Consider the following 24,183-nt stretch of genomic DNA (forward strand, 5'->3'; position numbering starts at 1 on the left):
GCAGTCCTGATTGTGGCGCTCACCTGCACGGCGCCAAACACGCATACGACCATCATTGGCACCAAGGCAGAAGCGACTCTCATCGCTGAAGACGACACGTCTCCATTCGTCCCTCCATTCACGCCTGTCGCGACACCACTGGAGGCGGGCTGCACGATGTTGGGGCGTGAGCGGAAGATGGCCTAACGGTGTGCGGGACCGTAGCCCAGCTTCATGGAGACGGTTGCGAATGGTCCTCGCCGATATCCCAGGAGCAACAGTGTCCCTAATTTGCTGGGAAGTGGCGGTGCGGTCCCCTACGGCACTGCGTAGGATCCTACGGTCTTGGCGTGCATCCGTGCGTCGCTGCGGTCCGGTCCGAGGTCGACGGGCACGTGCACCTTCCGCCGACCACTGGCGACAACATCGATGTACTGTGGAGACCTCACACCCCACGTGTTGCGCAATTCGGCGGTACGTCCACCCGGCCTCCCGCATGCCCACTATACGCCCTCGCTCAAAGTCCGTCAACTGCACATACGGTTCATGTCCACGCTGTCGCGGCATGCTACCAGTGTTAAAGACTGCGATGGAGCTCCGTATGCCACGGCAAACTGGCTGACACTGACGGCGGCGGTGCACAAATGCTGCGCAGCTAGCGCCATTCGACGGCCAACACCGCGGTTCCTGGTGTGTCCGCTGTGCCGTGCGTGTGATCATTGCTTGTACAGCCCTCTCGCAGTGTCCGGAGCAAGTATGGTGGGTCTGACACACCGGTGTCAATGTGTTCTTTTTTCCATTTCCAGGAGTGTAGTTCAAATGACAATATCTGTTTCCATTTACTTAACAAGTAAAATCCCCCTCCCTCCATGAACCATGGAATGGACCTTGCCATTGGTGGGGAGGCTTGCGTGCCTCAGTGATACAGATGTGGTTCCTGAAGAGGGGCAGCAGCCTTTTCAGTTGTTGCAGGGGCAACAGTCTGGATGATTGACTGACCTGGCCTCGTAACATTAACCAAAAATGGCCTTGCTGTGCTGGTATTGTGAATGGCTGAATGCAAGGGGAAACTACAGCCATAATTTTTCTCGAGGGTATGCAGTATTACTGTATGGTTAAATGATTATGGCGTTCTCTTGGGTAAAATATTTCAGAGGTAAAATAGTCCCCTATTCGGATCTTCGGGCGCAGGACTACTCAGGAGGATGTCGTTATTAGGAGAAAGGAAACTGGCATTCTACGGATCAGAGCGTGGAATGTCAGATCCCTTAATCGGGCAGGTATATTAGAAAATTTAAAAAGGGAAATGGATAGGTTAAAGTTAGATGTAGTGGGAATTAGTGAAGTTTGGAGGCAAGAGGAACAAGACTTCTGGTCAGGTGAATACAGGGTTATAAATAGAAAATCAAATAGGGGTAATACAGGAGTAGGTTTAATAATGAATAAAAAAATAGGAGCACGGGTCAGCTACTACAAACAGCATAGTGAACACATTATTGAAGCCAAGATAAACATGAAGCCCACACCTACCACAGTAGTGCAAGTTTATCTGCCAACTAGCTCCACAGATGATGAAGAAATTGAAGAAATGTATGATGAGATAAAAAAAAAAAAAAAAATTATGCAGGTAGTGAAGGGAGACGAAAATTTAATACTCATAGGGGACTGGAATTCGATAGCAGGCAAAAAAAAGTGAACATGGAATGTGGATAAGGAATGGAAGAGGAAGCCACCTGGTAGAATTTTGCACACAGCATAACTTGATTATAGCTAACACTTGGTTTAAGAATCATGAAAGAAGGTTGTATACGTTGAAGAGGCCTGGAGACACTGGAAGGTTACAAATAGATTTTATAATAGTAAGACAGAGATGTAAGAACCAGGTTTTAAATTGTAAGGCATTTCCAGGGGCAGATGAGGACTCTAACCACATCTACTGGTTATGAACTATAGAGTAAAAATGAAGAAACTGAAAAGAAGTGGGAATTTAAGGAGATGGGACCTGGATAAACTGAAAGAACCAGAAGTTGTAGAGAGTTTCAGAGAGAGCATTAGGGAATGATTGACAGGAACAGGGGAAAGAAATACGGTAGTGGTAGGATGGGTAGCTTTGAGAGATGAAATAGTGCAGGCAGCAGAGAATCAAGTAGGTAAAAAGCCGAGGGCTAGTAGAAATCCTTGGGTAACAGAAGAGATATTGAATTTAATTGATGAAAGGAGAAAATATATAAATGCAGTAAATGAAGCACAGAAAAAGGAATAGAAACATCTCAAAAATGAGATCGACAGGAAGTGCAAAATGGTTAAGCAAGGATGGCTAGAGGACAAATATAAGGATGTAGAGGCATATATCATAGGGGTAAGATAGATAAGGCCTACAGGAAAATTAAAGAGACCTTTGGAGAAAAGAGAACCACTTGTATGAATATCAAGAGCTCAGATGGAAAACCAGTTCTAAGCAGAGAAGGGAAGGCAGAAAGGTGGAAGGAGTATGTAGAGGGTCTATACAAGAGTGATGTACTTGAGGGTAACGTTATGGAAATGGAAGAGGACGTAAATGAAGATGAAATGGGAGATGTGATACTGTGTGAAAAATTTGACAGAGCACTGAAAGACCTAAGTCAAAACAAGGCCCTGGGAGTAGACAACATTCCATTAGAACTACTGATAGCCCTGGGAGAGCCAGCTATGACAAAACTCTACCACCTGGTGAGCAAGATGTATGAGATGGGGGAAATACCCTCAGACTTCAAGAAGAATATAATAATTTCAATCTCAAAGAAAGCAGGTGTTGACAGGTGTGAAAATTACCAAACTATCAGTTTAATAAGTCACGGCTGCAAAATACTTACACGAATTCTTTACAGATGAATGGAAAAACTGGTAGAAGCTGACCTTGGGGAAGATCAGTTCAGATTCCGTAGAAATGTTGGAACACATGAGGCAATACTGACCCTACGGCTTACCTCACAAGATAGGTTAAGGAAAGGCAAACCTAAATTTATAGCATGTGTAGACTTAGAGAAAGCTTTTGACAATGTTAACTGGAATACTCTCTTTCAAATTCTGAGGGGGGCAGGGGTCAAATACAGGGATCAAAAGGCTATTTACAATTTGTACAAGAACAAGATGGCAGTTATAAGAATCAAGGGGCATGAAAGGGAAGCAGCGGTTGGGAAGGGAGTGAGGCAGGGTTGTAGCCTATCTCCGATATTATTCAATCTGTATATTGAGCAAGCAGTAAAGGAAACAAAAGAAAAATTTGGAGTACGAATTAAAATCCATGGAGAAGAAATAAAAACTTTGAGGTTTGCCAATAACACTGTAATTCTGTCATAGAAGGCAAAGGACCAGGAAGAGCAGTTGAATGGAATGGACAGTGTCTTGAAAGGCGGATATAAGATGAACATCAACAAAAGCAAAATGAGGATAATGGAATGTAGTCTTATTAAATCAGGTGATGCTAAGGGAATTAGATTAGGAAATGAGGCACTTAAAGTAGAAGATGAGTCGTAGATGAGTTCTGGTATTTTGGGAGTAAAATAACTGATGGTTGTCAAAGTAGAGAGGATACAATATGTAGACTAGCAATGGCCAGAAAAGCATTTCTGAAGAAGAGAAATTTGTTAACATCGAGTATAGATTTAAGTATCAGGAAGTCTTTTCTAAAAGTATTTGTATGGAGTGTAGCCATGTATGGATGTGAAACATGGATGATAAATAGTTTAGACAAGAAGAGAATAGAAGCCTTTGAAATGTGGTGCTACAGAAGAATGCTGAAGATTAGATGGATAGATCACGTAACTAATGAGGAGGTACTGAATAGAATTGGGGAGAAGAGGAATTTGTGGCACAATTTGACTAGAAGAAGGGATCGGTTAGTAGGACATGTTCTGCAGCATCAAGGGATCACCAATTTAATGATGGAGGAAAGTGTGGAGGGTAAAAATCGTAGAGGGAGACCAAGAGATGAATACACTAAGCAGATTCAGAAGGATGTAGGTTGCAGTAGTTATTCGGAGATGAAGAAGCTTGCACAGGATAGAGTAGCATGGAGAGCTGCATCAAACCAGTCTCTGGACTGAAGACTACAACACACAACACAATAAGTAACAAAAATTCACTTTAAAATAAAACCAGTTGGTCAATAGATTCAAATGTTGGAAAAACTCACCAGAAATATGTAGTGTTTAGATTTTAATTTTAGAAGCTATGATGGTCATTGGAACATGATTTCTTTCAAGTAATTGTTTAAAATTCATTTAGTTTAAATCATCACCTAATCCCTGAATAGCAGAAGTGTTGAGTTGTTGACAGCACACACAAAAGAGAAAGAAAACTTGCTATTTTGGAATCAATCCTTTCTCAAGCTAGAGCACATACCTCCCCCTCTCCCTGCCCTTGTCCCCCTCCCCCCTCCAAGACTGTGAAATATGATCAGTGATTCTGTTTTTGACAGCAAGGAATGTTGCAGTGGTGAAAATTCACTGACAGATAAGTGAGATGTATGGTACCAATGCAATGGGAGTCACAGCAAGTGTGTAAGTGGGTGAGAGGATGCATAGTGAACCATGCTCTCAGAAGATTTGGTCAAAACGTTGGACACAATTATTTATGAAGACTGGCAATTTACAATTTCAACTTTAGTACTGGCATTTCCAAATGTAGGTGGAACAACTTTGCACAAAAGTAACTCTTAAGTTGCAATTTCACAAACTGTGCCCTCATTGGGTTCTCAAAATGAAAAGCATGACTTGTGCTCTTGGTTTTTTTGGGCCAGTATCAAAGAAAGGTGATCAATTTTTTGGGAGCATTACTGCAGGGGATGAGATATGGGATTCTGACATGACCCCAGAGTCTAAATGTCAGCCAGTGGAATGATGTCACATGACATCACCAGACAAAGTCAAGGTCAAGCAGACAATCTGAACATAGAAGGTTATGGTAACTCTGTTTTGGGATAGACATGGAAACTTGTTATTCAAGCTTATGCAGTAAGGGACATCAATAAATGCAGCTGTTTAGTTCACTATCTTGACTAAACTTCAATGCACAATAGGGGAATTAGCGATGTGGTCTTCTGACATTTGGAGTTTTGTTGCTGCATTACAATGCCAGACCCCATTCTTGGCAGAAAGTGCTTCCTAAACAAATAACAAGGTGAAAAAAGCAGTTGCAGACATCTGCTATCTATGAGAATAACTGCTTTTTTCACCTTGTTATCTGTCATGAAGCACTTTCTACCAATAATGGGGTCTGGCATTATATTGCAACAACGAAATTCCAAATTAGGGATTCAGAGGCTTGTAGAATGTTATAACAAAGTTTAAACAAATAAACTATGTAGAAAAACAGAGAAACATGTAAAGAAGTAAATAAAAACAATTATTTGAAAAAAAAAATCTGTTGTTTTTTATGTTTTACAAGAAATTTGACCTTATTTTCTGAATAACCCTCAGGCATAAATGATTTTCATACAAAACTCACGCCCGGTCTCACAGCTTTACTTTTGCCAGTATCTCGTCTCCTACCTTCTAAACTTTACAGAAGCTCTCCTGCGAACCTTGCAGAACTAGCACTCCTGAAAGAAAGGATATTGCGGAGACTTGGTTTAGCCACAGCCTGGGGGATGTTTTCAGAATGAGATTTTCACTCTGCAGCGGAGTGTGTGCCGATATGAAACTTCCTGGCAGATTAAAACTGTGTCTGCCCACGAAAGGCAAAGGTCCCGGGTTCGAGTCTCGGTCGGGCACACAGTTTTAATCTGCCAGGAAGTTTCATATCAGCGCACACTCCACTGCAGAGTGAAAATCTCATTCTGGATTTTCATACAGTTCTTCCAATTTTGAATTTTTATATGAAACACTAATTCTCAGTATTATTCAATACCTCATGAGAATATAAGATGTATATTCAAGAATTATGTGTCCCCCTGTAATCCAAATAATTAGAATCACTACTCACTGCAACATCTTATCTTTACTTACGGTAACAAGAGACTGGATTATATGCATTTACATGTTGCATATGCATTTGCATATTTGCCTCCTTTTCATCAGTTCTTGCATATTTTAATGAAAAACTAGTGGTGATGTATATTTTTGTTCTACGTTTACAATATTTTAAAAATTTAGACAGGTAGTCTCTAGCTCGATCTTGTATTGATGTCTCACAGATTGACCGCGGCCTACAACTGTGTGCAATCACTAACTGAGAGGCAACTGCCTAGCAAAATCATTACAGAAGAGGAACGGGAACAGTCAATGTTCCTGGCCCCGCACCATCAGTTAACCCCCTCTGCTGTTGTACCGTACGCGGCGGCAACAACTAAACTAAACTACGCAAGCTTATAGTCACACGTCCATTGTTTCAGTTTAGCTTTCTATTTAATTGTACACAGCTGACCGTGTTTACAACATGTAGTGTGTACTGTAATGTGCTGTGCGCCATGCCGCCCGATAAAAGAAACATCATTTCGTGGATAGCTGACCATCCTGGAACATTTAGATAAGACTGAATTGTTTTATATTGTTTAGTTTGCAAGAAAAACAGTTTGTACAAAAAAAAAGTTTTAAATAGACCAGCATGTCAAGACAAGTCTTCATATCGCAGGAATGCAGAAGAAAGGACCAGAACAACAACTTCTAACAACAGCAAGTTGGAGCAGCAGGGAATAGTCCAAAGGTAACCAAAAAAGTCACTTTAACATGGATCTATGTGAAGAATTCATTGCAAAGAATATTCCTTTACACCCTAACATCAAAGGGTTCATGTGCAAATATAGCTTCAATCAAAATATACCAGATGAATCAACACTGCATAAAAATTACATACTGACAATTTACATAAATGTACTGGAAGAAATACACAATGAACTCAAGGACAGCATAATCTGGATTTCAGTTGATGAATCTACAGACACTTGTGGCTGTTATATATTGTAGGTGCTTTAAAAGAAGAACCTTCTTCTTCCTATTTAGTGGCCTGCAAAGAACTTGAAAAAGTAAATCATTCTGCGATCGCCAGATTTAAGAATGAGGGTATTAGAAAAATATTTCCAGAATCTTCTGCAGATGAATGGGTGTTTGCGATTATTTCAGATGCTGCTCCCTATATGATCAAAGCAGGAAAAGCCCTCCAAGTATTTTATCCCTAATTTGATTCATGTGACATACTTTGTTCATGGAGTACATCACCTTGCTGAAGAAGAACATTCCACGTTTGTGAATGTAAATAGATTGATTTCATCCAGAAAGAAAGTGTTTCTAAATGCTCCTGCTCACATCAAGGCCTACAAAGAAAAGCTACCAAATGTGCCTTTACCTTCCGAACCAGTGGTAAATCATTGCATATGTGGGTCGAATCTGTGTTGTTTTACGATGATGATTTCGAGGGTTAGTAAATGACTTTGATAGTGCAGAGGCTATGGCAGTTTGCCAGTGCAAGAAAGCTTTTAATGATCCATGTATTAAAAAAGACATTGCTGTGATTAGCATTCATTTTTCCCAAATACCTGCAGGTGTTAAATAGCTTGAAACTCAAGGTTTGGCATTGAATGAATCTATTCAGTTAATGAATAGAATTATTCTACTGAACTCCCCATTGCCGGAGGTATTCCCAAGAAAACTTAAAGAAAAGTTTGAAAACATTTTAAACAATAACCCAGTCTTTGAACTCTTGTGCCAAATTGATAGTTTTATTAATGGGACAGGTGAACATTTACCAGAAATTATAAGTGCCAACATGGCACCCAAATTCAAGTACTGCTCAGTCTTAGAATGGCCCTTTTCTGCTTATAAAAATATTTTGAGTGATCAAAGACACAACCTTACTACCAAACATTTGGAACAGTACTTGGTCATTTATGTTTACAATAGTAAAAAAATGTAAAATAAATTGTAAATGATGCTTTGGTCCAATAGTATTAATTAAAAATTAATGCTGTTCAAAAAAATTCATGATTGTATTTTGTTTTTTAAATAAAATATTATGGAGTCTTTGAATGGGCCCCTCTGCATGCGATATATCTCAAAGTTGGTCCTGTACATATCAATTGTTTCACTGTGACTCATTTGCATCTCATCTGCTTGTTACCAACAACAGTAGCAAACAAGGAACAATTCTTGAAACACAGTTCGCATCCCCATTTTGCAAATTTTTAGAAAACAATCCCAGAAAGGCCCCCTTCCTAACCTCTACCAGAAAGCATTCAGAAAATATCAGCATTTTAAATGTACCGATTTTTCGCGTGCCTGACGCTCTTCCTCATTACTGATATGCACAGGTTTGACTTTGAAATATAACGCATGCAGTAACTAGCATGTGTTTTTTTAAATTATTATTTGACTTTGTATATTTTGAAACTCTTCATGCATTTTAAACATTTTTCATGCATATTTGCACGTTTATTTTAATGCTTTTATGACGCATATAATCCACCCTCTAGTAACAACTGTAGCGACCCGCACTGTCACCAGTAAACAGGTGTCTACAAGGATATGGTAAACAGAAAATCCCCTTGCTTGTTCAGTTCACAGTTGATGGTACCTCAGCTTATTACCTTTGTTGTTGTTCACAACGCTAGTTCAGTAAATCTTTTCAGGTTTGGCTTTTCTGTCAGGACTCCATACAACTGGTACCATCTGAAGTCACCTACCAATCATGCTGTGAATGTCAGGATATTTTTGCAGAAGTCTAGGGTGCACCACATACATCAGAGCCCACATAACCTTGAAGCAGTCAGTCGATTCTAGATTTTTTTTGTGCTCAACAGATCCGATAGCCCTCTGCTCTCAAGTCAAGGCAGAGCTGGACCAGTGCTCATCTCTCAGGGTTATGATTCTCATTTCCTCTAGTGAATGGGCCACACCCCTTGTCATCATGATGAAACCCTCTGGATAACTGTGATTTATGGTGATTTTTCGATTACTGTGAATTCACAAACCCATTGTCATGTTCAGAAGAGCTGTTCACACGCTTAGCAGGGGATCAATTCCTCTCCGAACATGATCTTTCCGAAGCATATCAACAGGTATCCTTGGATGAGGGTTCCAAGCATATCATGGTTCTCAATAGCCTTTCAGCCTGTATCAATACCAGCAGTTAATGTTTAGCATGGCAAGTGCCACTGAATTTTTAACGCCATCTGGAACAGGTCACGTCCACTATTCTGCAACGTCTCAACTACTTGAGTGACACTGTCATTACTGGACATGTTAAACACAACCACCTGCATAATCTCTGGACACTTTTTGGAAAACTTTGGCTTTTGGATCTACATTGCAATCTACAGAATTCTAAATTTTTCCAACCCTCTCTTGAGTATTTGCGCCACACCATATCACGGCAGGGTATCCAAATCCTGGTGAGTCTGGTTGCGGTCATGTTGGACCTGCAATGTCCCTTGTCCCTGCACAAATTGTAGGCTTTCTTGGGTAAAACATGATGTTACCACTGGTTGATTCCTGTGGCATCCACCAATGCACACCCTGTCTATCTTCTTCACTACAAGATTGCTTCCTTTTTACAGTTTCTGGCATGCGAACAAGCCTTTTCGAGTCTGAAGGCGTACCTCAGGTTGTGCCATGTCTAGCTGCTTTTGATCCTAGCAAAACCATTGATTTCAGCTATGGATGCCTCACAGTATGGCGTGGGGGCTGTCCTTGCCCATCAGGGAACACATACCTCTTGGAGCAACCACTGGCTTTCACATCCAATATTCTCAGTCCAGCACAGGCCCATTACTCTCGGGTCAAGCTAGAAGCTCAAGTCATTGTGTATGCAGTCACCACATTTCATGTATTCTTGTATGGCACCAAATTCCAATTCACTAAAGACCACAACCCAAAAGTTTTGTTATTCAGTCTGTCCACTTGGGTCGCCAATAAGGCAGCCCACAGGTTGCAGCAGTGGCCATTGTTCCTCTCCAAATACCACTATGACATCTATTTTCACTCCACTGGGTGCCATGCCAATGTAGACACCTTAGTCAGGCAGCTCATCAGTCCAGAGCCCAAGTTTGATAGAGAGGAGCTTGTGTGTTTCAATTTAGATGTTGCTTCCTGCCAGGCGGTAGACAGCTTTCTGATCACTAGTACGCAGATCGCAAGGGCCACAGTGTCTGATCCTGTATTCAAGCTGGTCATCCACCTTGTCCAGCAGGGTTGGTTGTCTCATTCTTCAGGCCACGCTTCTGATCCATTACATAACTATTTTACCTTCCACTGTCATCTCTTGGTCTTAGGTGGGGTCCTCTTCCTCTCCATGGACAACACATCTCCAAGGGTGGTCATTCCAAGAGGTTGCGATAGGAGGTCTTACAGTTGCTGCATGAGGGTCACTGGGGTGTTCCTGCACCAAAGCCTTGGCTCACAGCCATGTGTGCTGGTCTGGCATTGACCAGGAGCTGGAGCATTTTTTTCTGTATAAAATATTTGAAGTAATTAAGTGTTGTGTTCATTACTATCTGTGTGTTCCTGTAGTCAAAACAATAACGTCAAAACAATAACCAGGCACAAATGGACACATCTACAGGATAAAAAGCTTCATGATAAAGGAGAATGTTCTAAATCAAACATCTCACTATATGTAACACCGTTACTCGATCTTTCCAAAAAATGATAGACTAAGTTCCAGAATGCCCAACAATAATCAGTTTTCACAAGATCCAAAGACTACCAACAAGATACACAATGACAATCAAGCCCATATTTAGCACTTCAGCCACCCCTTGGCTTAAAGTGTCATACAATAAATATAAACACAAATACTATAATTGTGCTTTCATTAAAATTAAATAGTAACAATAAAAACAACTCACATTACATTTAGAAAGGTGTCAGGAGGCAAAACATTGATTATTTAAATAACAAGAGATTTTTTCCTTGCCCTGTTATTTGCAAAGCAGTTTATGATTTCCTCAGGGTCCAGTTTCACCATCAAGTATGATTCAATAGGAAGGACATATAGATAACTAAGATGATCCTGTTTTTGTGATGTCCTTAAGTAACTATTTATGCGTCTTACAGCAATAAATGACCTTTCTGTTGAGCAATTGGAAGCATAATTACTCATGTATATTTGAAGAGCTATGTTCAAATTTGGCTACACGTCATCTAAGTGGCTACCTTTTAGCATCTTGCAGAGTTCTGGAGGAGAGTATGACTCATTTTCATTCTTTACATCAGAGATGTAGCTTTTGAAGTGAATCATTTGAGTACAAATACTGAATTTTCAAGATTTGGAGTGTAGACTTACTGAATGCTGGATGACGCTTTCTGGATTTAAAGTGGACTTCGTGGTTACATCCATTTCACATTGCAGCCAGATACGAGATGCAAGACAGCCCAAGCAGCAGCAGCCCTGTGTTCTGTTATGGCTGCCTCAGCCAATCCGCCAAAGAGATTAACAACAATCACTCCCAACAACAGCAACAACAACAACAACAACACTAGCCACAGCATACCAAAAAGACTCACAGACTGGCCAGACGAGCCAACTTCAATATTTGTGATAGAGAGGGACCATTATATCTGGAAGGTGAACCATTATACCTGGAAGTGAGTCTGACTTTCGACGACCACCGTCCTGCACAGGCACAAACACTACACACGGCCTTATTTAAATTAGCATGTAGGCCACTACAGCTGGTTCATCTTGTTTCGCTGTGCTATGCTGTTACCCACACCAACAACTGAGAGTTACAACCACACTCTGAATTCTGGACTAGCATTTTAGTATATTCTATCATTCGCTGTCTACGCTAACCCAGACTAACTCGACACTGTTTATTGGAACAGATTTTGGCTTGTGAATTGTACTTGTATTTTCATGATGTGTGTAATAAAGATGTGTCCGTTATTAAGTCCATGTTCTTCCAGTCATAAGAGACTTAGCTTCTTCAGATTTGGCAAAAACATAGATGGTTCACTGAATTCCTTGATAAGAAGGAACTCTCTTATTCAGTATTTCAATCAATTTATCCAAAATCAAAAGCACAGAGTTCTGCATCGCATCTGAGTCTTTCTTTTTTCCTTTTTCTTCAGTATTGAATCAGATTCATCAAATAAATTTTGTATTTTTGTCGCATTTTTTACTCTGAATTTTCCTTTTTTGCAATTTAGCAACATTACAAAGAGATTCAATTTTTTTCTGACTTAGATTCTTGAAAACTACATATCGCATTTTCATTTCTTTCAAGAAACCAACTAAGGAACTGTACATCAGAACAGTGGCTTTGTCCATGTCTACTGCTTGTAATTGCTTGCTTATAACACTGAATCTTTCATGAATTGAATCCCTAATTATAGTTGTAAAAGATATAACAAAACTACACAATTTCCTCATTATGCCTCGAGCTTCAGATTTCAACACAGATTTTTAACTTCTATTCCCAATGACTGACAACAGCGCCCTGACAACTGCCTTGCCATCTTTCTTCAAGCTGCTTCTCTAGCAGACCATCAGATGTTTTCAGAGTTTGTTAACAAAGTTAATGAGACCATAGTGATGTCTATGTGCTGTAACTTAATATTATTTTAGTCACATCGTAACATAATTATCAATCAAGAGTGAAACATGTAAGAATGCTCTCTCACAAGTTATAAAAAGAACTAATTAACATCATTATTTCTTTGCTGATAGTAGCAAGAATAAAGGACACTATATTACACACTTCTGTGTGTGCATCATCTGATATTTCCCAGTGAGCGGGAGATTTAAATTTTAGGAATGTGCACAGATTGGAAGGTAATTAGCACTGCTAATGTGCGTCAATTAATTTTCCCCTGTGAGCAGGACAAATATGGGCCTGATACCAACGAAAAAAAAAAAAAAAAAAAAAAAAAAAAAAAAAAAAAAAAAAAAAAAAACACATTTCAAAATCTATGTTTATAGATTACTACTAACAAAGGTATCAATGGAAGACTGGCAAAAATAAGACATACCACAAGGACTGATGCAATGAAACAAATTTACAGCACAACTGTGATGGCTTCATCAGAACATAGTCACTTTATACATTACATAATTTACTATGAAAATGTATCAAACATTCACTATGTCAGTACATTCAAGTGCTACCACAACGTGTCTCATAAACCTGCAATACTACCAATGGCTTTATTTATATATAACCAATTTTTACTGCCAGGTGATCTTTCTGACAACGTTTCATTGTTTCTCCACAAGCAAAAAGTACAAACCACATTTCAAGAATTAGTATCCTCTTCCAAATAAACTACATGAGCCACCTGCTGATGGAAGATGTAGGTATCTTACAATGCAACATACATATCAGGCAAACAGAAAACCAATGATGACTGGCAAGTGAATAAGATAAAAAAAGTATCAATTCAAATGGTTCAAATGGCTCTGAGCACTATGGGACTTAACAGCTGTGGTCATCAGTCCCCTAGAACTTAGAACTACTTAAACCTAACTAACCTAAGGACATCACACACATCCATGCCCGAGGCAGGATTCGAACCTGCGACCCTAGCAGCTGCACGGTTCCGGACTGCGCGCCTAGAACCGCGAGACCACCACGGCCAGCCAAAAGTATCAATTAAAAAAAGTTTTTCACATAACATATTTTCTCTTTCTTTAACTCTTTTTATAAGAGCATGGCTTATGAATCCTACAGTTTCTCCATTGAAAATACAGGACTAGACTAATTGGCACCTTCTATAAATTTTTATGCATTTTTTGCAGATATCTGAAAATACTGACTGACAATGAGGTCAACATGTCAAATGATTTGTAGGTATTGATCACATTCCATCTGTATGAGAAAGACAATCCCCTCATCATAGTCGTCGTCGTCACCACCACCACCACCAAATTATTTTTCTTCTTCTTCTTCTTAGTCTGTATCCTGTGCACCTTTCCTCTTCTTCATTATCCACATTTCTGGTTCATTAGTTAGCACTTGGAGCATAATATGCTTGGTATAACATTTACTTTCTTTTTGGCGGTACATCCTTGCTCCATAGCAGGCTTCTTAAACTCTATAGGAATCCATGCGCTTACCACTCCCTTTCACGTATCTCCTTTTCATTCCTCTCACTATTTTTTAGTATACTCTTCAGATACTTGAAACTTTGCAGTGTCTTTAGAATGTGTCTTCTAATACCTACATTCATTGCTACTCTAATCTTATCCCTTGTCACCACCACTCACACTCCTTTGCATTAAATTTCAGTCCATATTGTCCTACCACTTCCTCCAATACATTTAGCCTTTCTTACAGCTGTCCTCCTCCATTTCTCCACGCCATTATGTCATTTGTGAACACTCCTGCTTTCATATTTTCATTTCGTATTTGCATTGCCAAACCTGCCATTACCTCATCCATAACAGTGACAAAAAGTAATGAGGACAGTGCAATCCTTTGCTCCATTCAAATATATTAACATAATTTTCCAATATATTTCTAAACATTAAGAAACATATAAACTGACGATTACTGTTGTTTTGCTCCATCAGATTATTTTTTTTCTCCAGTGCCTTCTTGTCCCTCTCCGAGCTATTTTTATGTCAGTTACTCTATTATTAGATACTTAACACTGTCTGACAAAAAAGTGAAGCATCCAGAAAGAGAGGGGGAGAGAGAACGAAATGAAATGCCACAGATTAAGAGGGTATAAGTAGTTATTTCAGTTATTACAAAATCAATCCAAATTAACAAAAAAATTGGCAGTATGATCCCACTTATCAGAGTGATGTAATGCCCCCTCTGTACTATATGTCTGCACTGACTCAGTTGAGATGGGTGCCACGAAGATGTATTCTCTCCTGACACAAGCTGGTCTACAACTGTTGTAACAGATCCTTGATATCTTGGATACTGGCATTGGGAGATGGATCTGAGATCCAAACTGATTCCACACATGTTCTATACAAGACAGAACTGGGGATCTTGCTAGCTATAGAGTTACTCAACATAATGCAGACAATTGATAGAGATATGTGCCACGTGGGATAAGCATTGGCCTGCTGGAAAACAGCAACACAATTATGTTGCATGAGAGGTAAACATTACGACAAAGGCTATCCGTGATGTCCCATTATGCTGTAAGTGTTCCCTCAGTCACTACCAGCCATGATCTGAAGTCATAGCTGATGAATCCTCCTACCGTGGCATTGGGAGTAATACTGCTGCGCCTCCCCAAAATGCTGGAAGAGGGGAGTCTACACAGATCCCCACCATACTTGTCAACAGTGATTATCTACAATAGTGCAAGACTGTTATTCATTGCTGAACATCTTGTGATGCTACTCATCAGCTGTCTGAGCATACGCGTTTTGGTCCACTCTGAATGCAGCCATTTGTATTGTGGTGTTAACCTTAGACTATGCATGGGATGGTAATTCTTTAATACAGCTGCTATCAGTCTTTGACCAATGGTTCAGGATGACACAAAATGTTGCAGGGAGTCCATTATTTGTTCTTGGATGGCAGGTGCCTGTGTGAATGGTTTACAATGTGTTTGGTGCATGATACAGCACTCCTACCTAGTGGTGGTCAGACATTGTAAACTGGAACCTTAGTGATGAGTATGTGTGTCCTCATGCTCAAAATCACATCACTGTCATATCTGAATACCCCATCAATCTAGATATTGCATGATGTGACCAGTTGGTCAAATGAAGATGCACACTAAGGCACTTTTCAAACTCTGTCAGTTGCTGATCATGCTGTCTTGCACTAGTACACAGCATCTCCATGCCCTTGAAAGCGATCACTCAACATCTGATGCTGTTCCCACCCCTTATAAACCCTACCAGCTCTGGTAATGCAACTAATCATGAACAACACTAATTTACTCTGGTGATCATTCTATCTGTCACAGACAATTGCAATTCCAATCATTTGCATACCCACCCATGGGGTGTATGTGTACAAAGTTACACAGACGTCTGGCCATGTCTTCAGATAGTTTCACATTTTTTGCTGGGCAGTATACCGGCTGTGATCAAAAAGTAATTGGAATTTTTGTTTTTCTTAAAGAATCGTTATTTACTCATCAACTTTGTCCCCGTCAAAGTAATCCTCCTCAGATATGATACACTTGTGACAGCACTTTTTCCAATCTTGGGAGCACTTCTGGAGCTCACTTTGCATTATGGTGTTCAGTTTCTTCAGCAACTCTGTTTTTTCCTCATCAAAGGTGGCGAAATGACATCCTCTCACAGTTCTCTTCAGCCTTGGGAATATGAAGAACAAGCAGGGGGCATGTATGGCGAATATGGTGGCTGAGGCCAAAAAATCATTAACAAGCACTCACATATAAGCATTATCATGATGCAATTCTCATGAGTGGTTTTGCCACAATTCTGGTCATTTTCTTTGTATTGCTTCACAAAAATGATGCATAACTTCCAGATAGTATCCTTTATTAACTGTAGGTCCATACGGAAGGAACTCACAATGCATTATCCCATTATATTAAAAGAAAACAGTGAGAAGAGCCTTTACATATGATGGAACTTGTGGAATTTTTTTTTTTGGTTTTGGCTCTTGAGGCAGTTTCTTCTGGGCTGATTGCGCCTTGGTCTCAATGTCATACTTGTATATCTACATTTTGTCACCTGTTATTACATTCTTTAGAAGCTCTGGATTGTTGTTGAATTCATTCAGCAATTCCTGAGTGATCACTAGGTGACAAAAGTTTTTTGTCTTAATTAACACTTTCAGAAAGAACTGTGCTGCTACACAAGTTACGCCCAAAACATCCAAAAAATTGTGTAGCATGATCCAATGGGTATGCAAACATCAGCAGCAACCTCTCTGATGAAAATTTGCTGATTTTCTGGAACCATTTTCTTTCCTTCTTCCACACTGTCATCGGTAATTGATGTGCTAGGGCATCCAGGGTGGTTGTCATTTTCAATGTCTTCTGGGCCCTCTTTGAAACATTTTTAGCCATTCATAAACTCTTGTCTGACTCACAGTATATTCACAAAAGCCACCGTCAATATTTCAAATACAGTGCTGTACTTTCTCCATTTTTCAAGCAAACTTTAACGCAAATTCTTTGATCCATCTTTTACGAAAGTAAAAATCTGCTGAGTGCTTAAAAACACTTGTAACCTTCTCAACTGTCAACAATAAACTACATATTCAGAACAGTTGAAAATGCTACCATGCATCAGGAACATATGTACCAACAAGATAACTTAAATAAAATAAAATAAAAACAACCCTCAGATGTGTGAAGCCTGAGCAATTAAAAAATTCCCATTACTATTTGACCATACCTCACATATGCTTTTATTGCAGCCTTCTGACATCATAGTTTCAGAACTAACTGCCTAATGTTGCCATTATTTTCAATCATATAAATGTCTATTGTTAGGACTCTCTTGCTGATGACTTTTAATATTGACATGAATGTTACAAATATAGGTTACAAAGAAATGGTACAAGCCACAATAAAACGTCAGAAATGGGATTTATTTGAGCACTGAAAGGCTGCACCTGATAATGTAGGCTCAAAAACACTGACACCTGAAAATAAGGCACATGGTGTTTAAGAAATAAAATTAAAGAAAACATAATAAATTTCATTTTGCATGTTACTACAACTAGTAGCTACAAGGTAGCCCTGAGAATTCAAGAGTGTCAAAGAGAGAAAGGGACAGTTTAATGATGGTGACAAAGCAATATTAACAAAATTAATGACTTTTTGTTACACTGGAAAAATGTGAGTTAAAAAACAACAGAATGGGTACAGAGTAGAGCCACTGAGAGGTAGACAGGGGTACAGGTCCTCCTGACAGTCTAATTATTACCTCAAACTTTTCACTGCCATATTTTCATCTATTATTAAATTATAATTTAGGGAAGATAGAGAGGCTTATGCTCCAAACAGACACAGACAGCCAGGGGCCATAAACTGTAGATGATGGTGATGATGATGATGATGATGATGATGATGATGATGCAATTATAATTCAGTGTGGACTACTAATCAAGCAAGACTGTCATCTTTGCAAAGATTGTCTGTTTACCTAAGCTGCTGATGATGAATTTTTCCCTTCTGTAGTCACCATATATGGCCAGTATGGAACATGTTTGTAATGACAAAGTTACATTTCTCACATGGTCACATGTCTCGGGCATACTGAAACTGACTGGTGGCACTGCAAACCAGCCTGAGCATGCTCGGCTGTACCCTGTATAAGGATCCATGACAAACTTCTTGCCCTAGCTCAAAGCCTTCTAAAGAATGCCCACAACTTGAGTGTCCTGACCAGGTTCAAGAAAGGCAAAAAATGGAAGACAGTAGGTCTATTTATGAATCTGTGTTGTTCTTCGGAGCTCACACACACACAAAGTTATAGATATATTGACATGTCATAAGCACACAAGCCCAAAACCGAAATCAGGGTCATCAGCAAAACAGAACAAACAATACTGATAGAATGGTTACTATGAACACCAATGTATAGCCAGAACAGAACTCAATTCATGGGTGGAGGGTGGTGCTGTTTATACAAACACTGGATATTCTCGAATATACAAACATTACAAATATAAGATATTTCAAGAACATTCCAGAAATGATAAATACTAAATAACAATAATTGGTGTGGTTTTGTTTCAACTAGTGACCTGCAGCATGCCAGACAGCAACACTAAGTTCTTCCCCACAGCTCATGGTGTTGCTCTTTGTCCTGTACAAACAGTGAGATGCTGTTTCAGAAGTTCTTGTTGGAGCCAAATGCAGCACCCTGGATCTAGATCTTGTAAATGGTCCTCTGTATAGAAGTGCTCGCAGATCCTTGCTTTCTGGTATTATTATCACATGCTCTTCACTATGATGAATATCAAAGGTAGCCACTCTCACTGAAGCTTTGCAACCATCGAGCTGGTCTTCAATTTTCTTGAACCTGTTATTGTTAAACTGTGTCTCAGGATTGTAGTAGGGCTTCATGCGGAGGACATGGATGCCATCTATGCATTTTTGTCTTCTTGATGAAGGGTCATAGCCCTCAACTTCATTTGTGACATCCAACTAGTGATCTATCTTTTTGAGTAGTCCCACTTTCTGCACAGAAAAATCCATACCAAGCCTCCCAGGCTGTATCTCACTGGCCAATAATTGGCAATATAGCACTCTCAGTCTTTTTTCTAGCCATCCAGATGTGAGTTAGCTGCCTTGCTGCTTTGGTCCTGGTGATGAGGTGTTTCACGTAGTCATCCACAGTATTGTATGGCTGTAAAGGAACAGTGTATACATTGTCATTTTGGCCCCTTAACCATATAGAATACAGAACAGTGTGAAGCCTATAGCATCTTGCTTCACTGTGCTGTGTGCGAATGTCATGCGGGCTGTATTGTATCTCAGTTTCTCTGTTCAATATCAAGGTACATCGAGATCATATCTGCCATCATCTTGGCATAAATTGTTCTGTGACACCATTCATCTGTGGGTGGTAGACAGTTCTTGTGGCTGATATCACAACATGAAATTACCTCTAATACTAATCTCAACTGAAAACTTTTCCACTATCAGAGATCATCACATCAGATGCTCCATGCTTCATAATGTCGTCTTCTACAAGAAATCTTGCAATTTCCAGAGCTTCTACTATCGGTACGACTTTGGTGACAGCACAGCAGGTGAGATGGTCAGCACAGGTTACTATTCATTGGTTCCCGATTTGTTGATTTGAGTAACCTCCTCAACAGATCAATGTGAATTTGGTGAAATTGCACTGCTGCAGGTGGGATTGGTACCAGATGCCCTGATGTAATTGCAGCAAGTGCTTCTGTCATTCATCTGTCGACGTCGAACAGATGTGCAGAACTATAGACCTATATCTCTGACATCGATCAGTTGTAGAATTTTGGAACACGTATTATGTTCGAGTATAATGACTTTTCTGGAAACTAGAAATCTACTCTGTAGGAATCAGCATGGGTTTCAAAAAAGACGATCGTGTGAAACCCAGCTCGCACTATTCCTCCACAAGACTCAGAGGGCCACAGACACAGGTTCCCAGATAGATGCCATGTTTCTTGACTTCCGCAAGGCGTTCGATACAGTTCCCCACAGTCATTTAATGAACAAAGTAAGAGCATATGGACTATCAGACCAATTGTGTGACTGGATTGAAGAGTTCCTAGATAAAAGAACGCAGCATGTCATTCTCAATGCAGAGAAGTCTTCCAAAGTAAGAGTGATTTCAGGTGTGCCCCAGGGGAGTGTCGTAGGACCGTTGCTATTCACAATATACATAAATGATCTTGTGGATGACATCAGAAGTTCACTGAGGCTTTTTGCGGATGGTGCTCTGGTATATCGAGAGGTTGTAACAATGGAAAATTGTACTGAAATGCAGGAGGATCTGCAGCGAATTGATGCATGGTGCAGGGAATGGCAATTGAATCTCAATGTAGACAAGTGTAATGTGCTGCGAATACATAGAAAGAAAGATCCCATATCATTTAGCTACAATATAGCAGGTCATCAACTGGAAGCAGTTAATTCCATAAATTATCTGGGAGTGCGTATTAGAAGCGATTTAAAATGGAATGATCAAATAAAGTTGATCGTCGGTAAAACAGAGGCCAGACTGAGATTCATTGGAAGAATCCTAAGGAAATGCAATCCGAAAACAAAGGAAGTAGGTTACAGTACGCTTGTTCGCTCACTGTTTGAATACTGCTCAGCAGTGTGGGATCCGTACCAGATAGGGTTGATAGAAGAGATAGAGAAGATCCAACAGAAAGCAGCGCACTTTGTTACAGGATCATTTAGTAATCGCGAAAGCGTTGCTGAGATGATAGGTAAACTCCAGTGGAAGACTCTGCAGGAGAGACGCTCAGTAGCTCGGTACGGGCTTTTGTCGAAGTTTCAAGAATGTACCTTCACCAAGTAGTCAAGCAGCATATTGCTCCCTCCTACGTATATCTCGCGAAGAGACCATGAGGATAAAATCAGAGAGATTAGAGCCCACACAGAGGCATAGCAACAATCCTTCTTTCCACGAACAATACGAGACTGGAATAGAAGGGAGAACCGATAGAGGTACTCAAGGTACCCTCCGCCACACACCGTCAGGTGGCTTGCGGAGTATGGATGTAGATGTAGAGGTGTAGATGTCATTGGCATTCTTTACAGTGGCTCACATACATAGTGTCTAACAGATCAGCTGAGACATGCCCAGTGATACCTGTGACTGATTCTGTCTACAGTTTTCATGAATGTTTGGTGACCAGATGTTTTAGAATTGTGGAAAACTTCAGGATAGCTGGATGAAGGTGAGCTGGGCAGACAAGTCATTATTTCCACCCACTGAATCAAAGTTCCTCTTATACAAGGTCTTGTTTATTAACTGGAATTGTCCTTTGGTCCATTCCTCCTCCTTCAGGGGTTCTATGGTTTTAAGCAGTGTTAGATTTTTCCTCTGTTCAGTAGCAATGCCATTTAACGCAGCGTTGACTGAGATTGCATCCATGCTTCTGTGTTCTGCCAAATGATTCCATGAAAGGCAGTTGGCATACTTGTGTTTACATCTGCTTTTGTATACCACAATGACAATGTAGATCTGAAGCCTCAGTGCCCATTTCGCCAATAGACCTGATGGAGCCTTCAAGCTAGGGAGCCAGTGTAGAGAATGGTTGTCTGTTAGAATGGTGGTCCCTAGGCATGGTGAATGGTTTGCCAAATAAATACAGCTGAAACTTATTGATGGCCCAAATAAGTTCAAGAAATTATTTGTGTTTAGTATTTATCAATTATGCAAGATTCTCGAAATATTTTATATCTGTAATGTTTGTATATTCTGGAATATTCTATGTTCATATTAACAACAGCATTTTGGAATAATCTACATTTGTATAAACAGCAGATTTCTGGAATTTTCTATAGTTTTATAGTCCAGGAGTTGGTTCTGTTGTGGCTGTATGTTGGAGTTCATAACAAAGGTGCTTTCAGTGCTAAGTTTATACTTCACTGACAGCCCTGCTTCTACAATTGGATTCATTTGTGGTTACAATGTCACAATGTTTGGTGAAACATTGGTTATTTCAAGACATCTACCTCACTGTGGCTCAATTATGCTATGTAAAAGCCATCACCTACATGGACTGGAACTGGAATACAAGCAGTACATCATTAACACAGTCCACATATTCAGGAGACTGATGGACTCTACAATGGCAACAAATCAACTGTACATTAGGCACCCACTAGCATTTTCCTATGACACTGGTGAGGATCCAACGAAATGGCTAAAAGCATTTGGCTAAACTGCCAAATACAACAGGTGGAATAACATGCTGTGTTTGGAAAATGTGTACTTTTATTTGGATGTGACACCCTGGCAGTGGTTCAAGAACAATGAACAAAAGCTCAATAGCTGGAATTAGTTCCCAACCAAACTGAAGAAAATGTTTAGCAACAATAAGTGGCAACTCCTCTTAGTGGAGGAACAACTGAATTCGAGGGCCCAACATCATGGGGAAATGACAAGATCCTACAGAGAAATGTTTTGGCCCTGTGAAACATTGTGAATACCAATAGTGCAGAAGCTGACAAAATATCACACTTGATGAAAAGAACTGCATGAGACATGTACCTAACTCTTCTGGTATAGGATGTTGCAACAATAGAGGAATTCATCGAGTGGTGCCAGCACATTGAGGAAATCCAAGAGAAAAAAAATCAGGCGAAAGAGTTATGACTGACATATCAACGTGGTCCCTATGACAGTTTTGTAAGACTACTAAGACATCATCTCTCTCATATTTCAGGTAGTGAGAGAAGAAATACAGTACTTTATGGCAACCAGGGCTGTCTGACTGAGTAAGCAAGAGATAGGAGTCATGATTGTCAACCAGATACACCAGTAGATAATGAAGAATGTTGAAGAGGTGTATTAATCTGTAGCATCAATCTCTGCTCATAGTCAAATGTGTAGGAAGAATGGTCTCAGCCAACTTAGACTTATGCCGTAGCCATCAAATCACAGGCCAACACACAACTAACACAGGCATGGCCAACACTTACATCAAGTGTAACTCCCACAGAGGAACAGATGTTTGGAGAACAGAGGACAACACACCACTGTGTCTCCATTGTGGACATTCTGGACACATCATATGCTACTGCAGAGAAAGAGGGCAGGTTCTTGATGACTACTATACTGCCACAAAGTTCTATTCCCATCAGTCGATTTCGAATGATGGTAGTCAACCTGCGGGAAGAAGCCCACATCTGAATCCTGAACGAGTTTGTTCCCCCAATGTACTTTAGCCATTCCCTAATGTCGTACAGAGGTAACAGCCGCTAGGCTATCTGATGACTTCAGGAAAAGTAAGGCCTACGGAGGTGAGGCCATCATAGATGCGGTTCCTCCATGGATGATAGTCATGAAGATGTCATGAAATCTCATTGACATCACCAGTAACAGCCAACCTATCTGGGCACTAGTCAACTTGGGGGTTTTCTTTTTTTGTAACATAGGACGCTTATCAGCTAAGGAAGATTATGTTCTGTGACACGAAAACAATTGTGCCAAAAGTTGCAAATGGGAAATACTTCCAGCTGACAGGAATTGTATTGCATGAATAACTACCAATGGCAGAAAAACAGTGCCCTTTGAATCTTTTGTTTTAACAAAACATAGTCACATGTTATTCTTGGGTGAGACTTCTTGCAGGCATCATAAGCAGTCATGGACTGTGGACGATCAGAGCTTCAGATTAACAAGGGGATACCACCAAGTACACAAAACAAAGATTGCTCTGGGGGGTTGTTTCCTGTTTAAGACATTATTCCCTCCCACCATTAATTAAATGAGTTCTAGATCTATCTGTGATTTCTATCATTATATTATTTCTCAAGTCAACATCACTTTTTCTCAACTTATATTAATTGTACAGGGATGAATGCAGTTTTGTCAGAAAGATATTTTATGTGGCTTCTGACATTGCATATTGACTTTGTGATAAAACTTACTACATGTAGAAAATTTTAATGTAAAAGGGACTTAACTATCACATACAAAAGGGCATCATGGATGCTCAGCTTCACACCTATATTTTATTAAGCAACTTATTAATCACAAATAAGAGATTCACTTACTCCCTTTTAATATTATCTTATTACAAATACTTTTTATTTGTTTTAAAGTACTTATTAACTGGATAATTTGTACACAACATTGTCACAGATAATACCATGACCACTG

The 24,183-nt window shown here is 39.9% G+C and overlaps 1 protein-coding gene across 3 annotated transcripts in view; it reads right to left on the minus strand.

The window, feature by feature from the left end:
- Positions 1-24,183, minus strand: part of LOC124615316 (focadhesin) — a 292,146-nt gene that overhangs the window by 41,075 nt on the left and 226,888 nt on the right. The gene's annotated exons all lie outside the window — the stretch shown is intronic.

This window comes from Schistocerca americana, chromosome 5 (genome assembly GCF_021461395.2).
Source record: "Schistocerca americana isolate TAMUIC-IGC-003095 chromosome 5, iqSchAmer2.1, whole genome shotgun sequence".
Taxonomy (NCBI): domain Eukaryota; kingdom Metazoa; phylum Arthropoda; class Insecta; order Orthoptera; family Acrididae; genus Schistocerca; species Schistocerca americana.